The sequence below is a fragment of the Haliotis rubra genome, unplaced genomic scaffold, assembly GCF_003918875.1.
Source record: "Haliotis rubra isolate DU_JTF1 unplaced genomic scaffold, ASM391887v1 Scf73, whole genome shotgun sequence".
Classification (NCBI taxonomy): domain Eukaryota; kingdom Metazoa; phylum Mollusca; class Gastropoda; order Lepetellida; family Haliotidae; genus Haliotis; species Haliotis rubra.
The window spans coordinates 2382189-2392235 of record NW_025767446.1 but is presented as its reverse complement, the minus strand read 5'-3'; positions in this window follow the sequence as shown (position 1 = coordinate 2392235).

Genomic DNA, 10047 nt, shown 5'->3' with positions numbered 1-10047 from the left:
AAATGGCAAAATACCCAATTGAGTTTGAGTGAGGTGGGTACAATCTATTTGGTTACTCAAAGGAAAATTAGGATACCCAATTGAGATGAACACAAGCGAGTACATAACTCAATGACCCAAAAAGTTATCTGTAGCTCTGCAGACTTCTATAGTTTATATACATGTATTAGAAATTTGCCGGAACGACTTTCTCAATAATTTCTGGGAATACATGTGCATTTCTGCATATGAATTTGGTTCCAAAGATCTGAAATTAGCATCTTTGTCTGATGACCTTAACTTCCATGTGATGAATATGTGAAAGCTCAGTGGATCGCGTCCAGCGTGCGATGCAAAAAGACATAACATGGTACTGTTGTTACCTGCTAGACTAACAACTAGTCTCTGAAATGAACATATTTTACAGAAAAAAGGCTCTTAGTGAAAAAAAAAATATCATAAAAAGGAGACCTGAGACTTCCTTTATTTCCTTAAGCTGTGGAAATCTAGACTTGCTACAGTTTCTAGACTTGCGTGGGATTTCTTGGATATATTTGCTTCAGGGTCTGTATGACAGACTGGTTACCTGCCTGCATGGAGCTCAGGATTTTCGGAATAGAACAAGGACCATTTAGCGAGGAGTCTGTCTACTGTGTCTGCATAGGGTATGCATACTAACAGCAGTATGGCGTCTCTGCAGGATAGCAGTGTAGAACTGGCAAAATCCTTGTCAAGTAGAGGAGCCCACCTTCCCACACGCACATTCACACGTGAAGGTCGCTCTGTAGCACGCTTGCAACGTTTAACCCCATTTCACCCCACAGGTAGCCTAGTGGTTCTGGCGTCCGCGTGTGAAACCCATTTCTTGTGAGATTATTGAGAGGCATTTAGAAGTTGGTGAATATATAAGACGAGTATTAGGATAGCATTCTTCTTTATTGTTTAACACGGCGTTTCTGGGCTACTTCTGGGCTCGAACACGCCTATTTAGCACGCTTACAACGGGAATATTATATTTGTCATGGTTACAAGCCATTAAGATAGCCCCGTATCCTTGGGGAGATCATGTGCCTGGAGCGTGATAGGTCGGTATTTAGACCTTACCTGAAGTGGGAGGAGTATACTGGAATAGGCCCAGCCTCCCATCCGTCTCGTTTCATAAAAATATATCTTGATACTTGAGTTATATCATTATTTTTCGTGTAATAAATAAACCTCTGAGCTTTATTTGATATTTTCCCTCCAGGTTTGTCCACGAAGGTCTGTAAATACTCGTTCCATTTTCGGCCTCATAAAACGTCGACACATGATTCCATGAAATTATCTTCCGATCTTGTCACACCGGGATGTGTCGGAGGTCCCGTCAGACTACACTGACATTAATGACTTTAAAGCATCGGAAACGATCTCCCATTCTCATTTCCCTTACGATGATATTCTGTTCTAATAGCCGTAACCAGTTTTCCGTTTGTTTCTCATCGATCTCCTGCCATTCTCTAAAACATATCTCGGAACATCATTATTGTGTTGGTGATTCTGTTATATGTTATGGAGCTGCCACAACGTGTAGTTTCAATGACGTTAACGAGGCCAGCTGTCAGACAAAATTGATGACATGACAAAATAGTATCAGACTGCAGCAGTCCTCTCTTAACTTATGATATATTGGATGTTTAACGCCATTGATTACATGTCATTGAGCCTAGTGCTACGTATTGCAATTAATCGCCATCAGATATACTGCCGTTTCAAATTACGCGAGCAGACATTTCGGCATTTTTTATAAAGTTATATACTAACCACGAAAAGAAACTGAATTGGTAAAATTCTTTCAAAATCTGTAAATATAGTGAGTTTAGTTTAACGCCGCACTCAGCAATATTCCAGCTATATGGCGGCGGTCTGTAAATAATCGAGTCTAGACCAGACAATCCAGTGATCAACAGCATGATCATCGATCTGCGCAATTGGGAACCGATGTAAATATAATGTGAACTTTAATAGGTGGATATTGAGATCATAAGAGGGTTGAACAGCACGTTTAATATCAATGCCTTTGCCTCTACGAGTCCAAGTGCGGGATGGGGGCGATGGGGTAGCCTTAATGGTTAAAGCGTTCGCTCGTCACGCTGAAGACCCGGGTTCGATTCCCCAAATGGGTACAATGTGTGAAGCCCATTTGTGGTGTCCCCCGCCGCGATATTGCTGGAATATTGCTAAAAGCGGCGTAAAACCATACTCACTCACTCACTCCTCCCATGTGCGGGACAGGGTCAAGGAACAATATGACAGGTATGTCTACCGTGAGCGGTTAGAACAGCAGTGCATCGGCGATGCATATCACCTACAGAATAGCATTGGGTGCTTGTGGAATGACAAGTCATATTCTCTTCAACTGTGCTGCCAAATCACGACCGTTATCTGGCGGATTTGGTACACGACGCTCCACTTCGTCCCTCGAACGCTCTATAGGGGAGTGAGTGAGTGCATGAGTTTAGTTTTACGCCGCACTCAACAATATTCCAGCTATATGGCTGCGGTCTATAAATAATCGAGTTTGGACCAGACAATCCAGTGATCAACAGTATGAGCATCGATCTATTCAATTGGAATACGATGACATGTGTCGACCAAGTCAGCGAGCCTGACCACCCGATCCCGTTAGTCGCCTGATACCAATTCTAACTAACATCTGCTGACTATTATTGACCATTTACCACAATGAACTAAGTAGTAATTGATTCCAGATCAATAAATCATGAATTCTACCCGGATATTCACGGGTCTCTATAGGGGAGCGATTTTGAAGGTCAAGTTGAAGTTCTTCGCGCTGAAGAAATTACCACTGGTCTGAAACACCTACAGAGGGTCTCTGACGTGATATCGATCCACTACATATCACATAACCACTCCACCCCTTTTACACAGGCTTGAACATAACGATCCCCAAGCATGTAGACACGTTGACGTCACTACTGGAAATGTTAAATCTGGACCCGTCTGTGAAAGCAAACGTTCTCCACCACAACTGAGGTTGACGGACAAGATTTCGGCATGACCTTTGACGGTTTTGTCGATGACGTTGCATCTGAATATAGGACGTATAGCGGGACGACGTAGTCGTATGCGGTTCCTGACTGGTTCATAGAATGGTTTGAGAAGTGGTCACTGCAGTCTGGAAACTGCCGGAGATGGGTCGCCCATGTCGCCATGTCCTGTCATGGCGTTGTGACGCGTGGCGTTGTGTCCTTATCATGCATCTAGCTAAGGAAAAAGGAAGTCATCTTCAAAACAAGGTCTGAAATATTGTAATAAGATAAGTACAAATATTTAATTTAAAAATACAAAATATGCAGTTCTCTTCCCATACCGAAAAGTCCACTGCTTGCCGGGGTTGGTTGTACAGTTCTGTTCTCGGCGCAACGGTGGCGGTTGGGTAGCCTATTGGTTAAAGCGTCAAAGACCCGTGTTGGATTCCCCCACATGGGTGCACTGTGTGAAGCCCATTACTAGTGTCCCTCACGGTGATATTGCTGGAATATTGCTGAAAGGCGGCGTAAAACTAAACTCATTCTCAGCGCAACGAATGAAGGGACATCTGTATTATATGGAACTGGCAAGCAACTCCCCCAAATAATAAAAGATAACATCATGCATTAACACGTGGCAGTTACAAGTAGGACGTTGTTAGGAGCCCGTATGCCTTGTGTGGATCTGATCCTAGATGGTACACACTCACCAGGTCTTTGTTGATTGCCTCGGGTATGGCGTTCAAACTTTTACGCCAGGGTCTTTGTCAATGGCACGTGGTGGCTTCTGTAAATACGGCGTCCAAATTCAGCCCAGAGCCATGGGACCAAACAGGCCGTTCCATTTCCGCGCTGTGTTCCTTCGCAATATCGCGTTCCACTACATCGACGTAAAGGTGTTATTAGTTGTACCACAAATTGGGTCAAGGGAGGCATCAGTTACAGTAATATCAACGTGATTGAAGTAAAAACTATCAAAGTTCCTGTGAACGATATTGAATGAAATAAATTTAATAAAATACATCACCAACATCACTCTAGATATATCAAGGCACTTTTATAACCAGTATGTGTTATACCAGAGTGAAATTAACACTGCTATCTCATGACATCAGTTCTTTTGACGCTGGATGCAAAACAAAACATGATATCCTCTTTTTATGCTGGATAGCTGGTGATGAATTGCCAAACAAACATAATATCCGTCTTTTAATCCTGCATGTCAAGTGATGATTGCAAAGCAATATGTTATACGTCTTTTGATGCTGGTTGTCAGTGATGAATTGTAAAATAGACATGATATCCGTCTTTTAATGCTGGATGCCGATGACTTGCAAAAGTTTGCAAAAGCAGAAAAGTCACTGAAAACGATGTATTAAGACTTATTTGTGTGATTTGAGAAAATGTGCATTTTTTTCATATGAACCCAGTTTGGCGTGAGATTTATCGGTTTGTCGTGAGATCGTGACATGGGTAATACAAGCGTGAGTCTCAAGACAAGGGCGTGAGGGTTGGCAAATGTGTAGTCGCAGTAGCCGTGATGGTGTTTGTGGTTGTAGTAGTAGTGGTAGTGGTGGTGATGATGGTGGTGGTGGTGGTGGTAGTCTTGTTGTTGGTGGAAGTGGACATAAGTAACGCACTTACCAGTAGCATTGTTTAAATTTACACACCGACAAGGAAAACACTGTTGATATCTTCCCAACGTTAAACACATGGCAACTACAGGCAGCTTGGGTTATCTGGGGTAATAACTGTCAACGCTATGAGCATGCTGCCGGTGTGGATTTTGTGCAATATAAATAGACGAATTATAATTAAGTAACTAACATATTTGTGTTAAGTTGCATATAGTTTAAGGTAACTATATTTACAAAATATTCCAAAATTGGAAAGTGTAAAATTAGGTTTAAACCAGAAAGACAAAAGGTCATAACCATTATCTTATTACAGTCATTCTGACCACCTGATCTGGAGAAAACAGGCGTTGGGTTGTCCTGCACCAGCTAATTATGGCCATTTGCGTTTGGCATGTTTTACCAGAAACTGACATCACCTTCTTATTGCCACAAGTTTACATGAAACAAATCAGGTGTTGTTTTCACCCCTCTTGATTACGAATATGCTGTTTAAAACTGAAACAAATATAGAAAAAACAAACAACTGAAACCTATTATTCTAATTGTCTTTTAAAATAAAATATAGAATGAAAGAAATGTGAAAAGGAAACTTGTGATTCTTTCCAGCTGTACTCCATTACTAGCTGTGGTAGGTAGCCAAGTGGTTAAAGTGTTCGCTCTTCACGTCAAATGACACAACGTGTGAAGCCCATTTGTGGTGTCCCGCGATACTGCTAAGATATTTCTTAAAGGCGTACAACCATACTCGCTCACACAATACGGTTCTGAAAAATTAAGAAGGCTGTTTTCCTCATAAACGGTTCATTTCACATTTACTAGATTCAGGTATTGCTGCCACATGCTCTTGTGGCGGAATATGGGAATGATATTTAGGATGCTGGTCACGCACCCAGCAAGATTTCATCTATATGACGGTGTTAATGCTGCACTCAGCAATACTCCATCTGTGTAACAGCTTTAATACTGCACTCAGCAATACTCCATCTATGTGACGGTGTTAATGCTGCACCCAGGAATACTCTATCTGTGTAACAGCTTTAATACTGCACTCAGCAATACTGTTATATGTAGTATGTAGTTGATATGTAGTATGGAGTATTGCTGGGTGCAGCATTAACACCGTCACACATATGGAGTATTGCTGGGTGCAGCATTAACACCGTCACACAGATGGAGTATTGCTGGGTGCAGCATTAACACCGTCACACAGATGGAGTATTGCTGGGTGCAGCATTAACACCGTCACACAGATGGAGTGTTGCTGGGTGCAGCATTAACACCGTCACACAGATGGAATATTGCTGAGTTACAAATTAACACCGTCACACAGATGGAGTATTGCTGAGTGCAGTATTAAAACTTGTTACACAGATGCAATGTTGCTTAGTGCAGAATCAACACCGTCACACAGATGGAGTATTGCTAGCATGGAGTATTGCTGGGTGCAGCATTAACACCGTCACACAGATGGAGTATTGCTGAGTGCAGCATTAACACCGTCACACAGATGGAGTATTGCTGGGTGCAGCATTAACACCGTCACACAGATGGAGTATTGCTGGGTGCAGCATTAACACCGTCACACAGATGGAGTATTGCTGAGTGCAGCATTAACACCGTCACACAGATGGAGTATTGCTGAGTGCAGCATTAACACCGTCACACAGATGGAGTATTGCTGGGTGCAGCATTAACACCGTCACACAGATGGAGTATTGCTGGGTGCAGCATTAACACCGTCACGTCACACAGATGGAGTATTGCTGGGTGCAGCATTAACACCGTCACACAGATGGAGTATTGCTGAGTGCAGCATTAACACCGTCACACAGAGTATTGCTGAGTGCAGCATTAACATCGTCACACATATGGAGTATTACTGAGTGCAGCATTAACATCGTCACACAGATGGAGTATTGCTGGGTGCAGCATTAACACCGTCACACAGATGGAGTATTGCTGAGTGCAGCATAAACACGGTCACACAGATGGAGTATTGCTGAGTGCAGCATTAACACTGTCACACAGATGAAGTATTGCTGAGTGCTGCATGAACACTTCACACAGATGGAGTGTTGCTGAGTGCAGCATTTAACACCGTCACGCAGATGGAGTATTGCTGAGTGCAGTATTAAAACTTGTTACACAGATGCAATGTTGCTTAGTGCAGAATCAACACTGCACTCAGCAATGCTATATCTGTATGATGATGGTAATGCTGCTCTCACTAGCGAGCCTTACTAGCCGCTGCTGTTAGTCACCACTGACGAGAGGAATGGCTTGCTGAAGACAATTCTAATCCTGATCTTCGTGAAGTCTTTTGACCTGACCATTTACATGCAATAGGTATTTAATCTTTAACATGTATACGAAAGATATTTTATAGTAACACCCTATCTAAGACAATTGTCACACAGTTTTTAAACCTTTTCTAGAATTAAACCAATCTCCTTAATCTTTGATCCCTGAAGGATAAATCTGAAAATCGAAAATGAGGGTTTTTATGTTTTCAGAATATAAAGGGGGAATGTTTGATTAAGAGCGTAAGTGTTTTTCGTCGCAGTTTCTGTACGAGACAAATTATCGATCTACGTCCTGAATCTCACTGTCGGGGAATTCATTACCTCCACAACACAATAGACTAAACCTTGGGTAACGTTGTGAGGTGTATACTTATTCAGGGAATTGAGACATGGAGAACGCACAGGACACTAATAGAAACGACTTAAGCGCATTTTACCGTCAGAGGGTGGTAACTAAAACACTTTCCTCGAGACAGGGGTCCTTTGAATCCGCATTGTCTAGAGATAATGTGTGATTTGATCTCCCTTTTTGCATTTCTTTTGGAAAAAACATATACCAGTAACACAAGATATGTAAAAGTGCACATATATAGGTTCGTACGATCGCCTTGATGGAGCTGGAGAGTGCGTCCGGAGTCCGGAAGGCCGGTGGTCGATAAGAAAGTAAAAAGTGGTACTTTCTCATTGTTCCACTTAACTGGTCAATCTTTTTTTTCACAATTTTTAGTAAAAACATTTATGATAAACGTTATAATGAATGATTAATGTGTCTTCAAGGATTGTATAATAATCTGCCTTTTGTGCTCTGGTCGTACCAGAATACTATGAGCTTGGGCTTAGATCGTGACCCAATGGAATGAGTGAGTGAGTGAGGGTGGGTGGGTGAGTGAGTGAATGTAGTTTTCCGACGCACTCAGCAATATTCCAGCTATATGGCGGCGGTCTGTAAATAATCGAGTCTGGACCAGACCAGGCTAACGACACAAGATGAATCTGTATTGTATATGGTATGTTTACTACTCAAAAGGATCTGTATTATGACACAATGGTATATAGTACGTTAACTACTTAAAATGATCTATCTTATGACACGGTGGTATATAGCACGTTAACTTCTCAAAATGATCTATCTTATGACACGGTGGTATATAGCACGCTAACTTCTCAAAATGATCTATATTATGACACAATGGTATATAGCGCGTTAACTTCTCAAAATGATCTGCATTATAACACAATGGTATATAGCGCGTTACCTTCTCAAAATGATTTATATTATGACAGGGTGGTATATAGCACGTTAATCTCTCAAAAGGATCTATATTATGACATGATGGTATATAGCACGTTAACTTCTCAAAATGATTTATATTATGACAGGGTGGTATATAGCACGTTAACTTCTCAAAATGATCAAAATTATGACACAATGGTATATAGCACGTTAACTTCTCAAAATGATTTGTATTACGACAGGGTGGTGTATAGCACGTTAACTTCTCAAAATGATCTGTATTATGACACAATGGTATATAGCACGTTAACTTCTCAAAATGATTTGTATTACGACAGGGTGGTATATAGCACGTTAATCTCTCAAAATGATCAAAATTATGACACAGTGGTATATAGCACGTTAGCGTCTCAAAATGATTTATATTATGACAGGGTGGTATATAGCACGTTAACTTCTCAAAATGATCTGTATTATGACACAATGGTATATAGCACGTTAGCTTCTCAAAATGATTTATATTATGACAGGGTGGTATATAGCACGTTAACTTCTCAAAATGATCTGTATTATGACACAATGGTATATAGCACGTTAACTTCTCAAAATGATCTGTAGGATTACACAATGGTATATATTACGCTGACGACACAAGATGAATCAGTATTATGATACAGTTGTATATATACTGCTGGAATAAAATAACTGTGTGTTATTTGATGTTATGCCATTTTTAATACAAAAAGATGATAACATGATTTGGCATGTTTTTCTTAATCACGGTTTAACTGTTGACAGGACAACATTAAAATCTGTATGATTGGACTCCAGACATCGTGACACGCCCTTGAAGAGATGTGGCGTCAAAAGTCAATTCACAAATTCAGTATCATGTGTCCACCATTGGCGTTGAGGCAGGCTTGACAACGCATACACGACTCTAATCGATTGAAGAAATCTTGGGGAATGTTGTCCATGTTTACGTGACATCAAATTTCATGCAAAATGCTTTGGTACATGTTTATTTAGAGTTATTTTATAACTTCTCAAAAAACTTTTATTTTATGCAATTTTATATTATGCACAGTTACATTTTCCCCTTAGTATAGCACATATAGCACACTTATGGATCTCAATGTCATTAACGCAGCACAGGGGTACCTAAAACCCACAAAACTAGTTTATTCGCTGACTATGTTCTGGAACTCATTGATTCATCTCCCCATACCGGATGTCATACTGAGATGCTGAACATCTGGTGTGGTATCATTACTCATCAAACCAAAGTAGCTGGACGAAGAAAACTAACCGCTGAGAGCAAATGCTATTGCTATATATGTTACAGGGAATGTGTGAAACCAGGGATTTCGTTTTTTATCTGCCAAAATCTGCCTTAATATTCTTAAAAAGCGTACTGCAAATTTGTATATATCTTCTTTATGTAATATGGGTTTGGGAAGGAAAAGGTATTTTTCAAACCATATATTTCATGTTTGTCCTCAGCGTCTTCTTTCTACGAATGATGTGACAGTGGACAAAGAACTGTTTCTCCACACAGCTGTGATTTTCGAGTCGAATTGTGGGGGGTCACAGTGATTTCGCGAAATCACTGAATCTTTCAGGGATAACGTGAAATCCCTCGTTTTACACATTCCCTGTAACATATATAAGCAAATAGGTTTTATCAACAACAATGCATATTGATCATTAATATGCGAGAAATAAATAACTGAGATTATAATTACGGCTACGTATGACACGCTAGTTTCAGGATATGTGTTCCAGATTGATTGTAAAGTGATACGTGTTCGTAAAATGAATTAAATACATGCATTGTCCACACTGATTATGTACGACGCTCATAG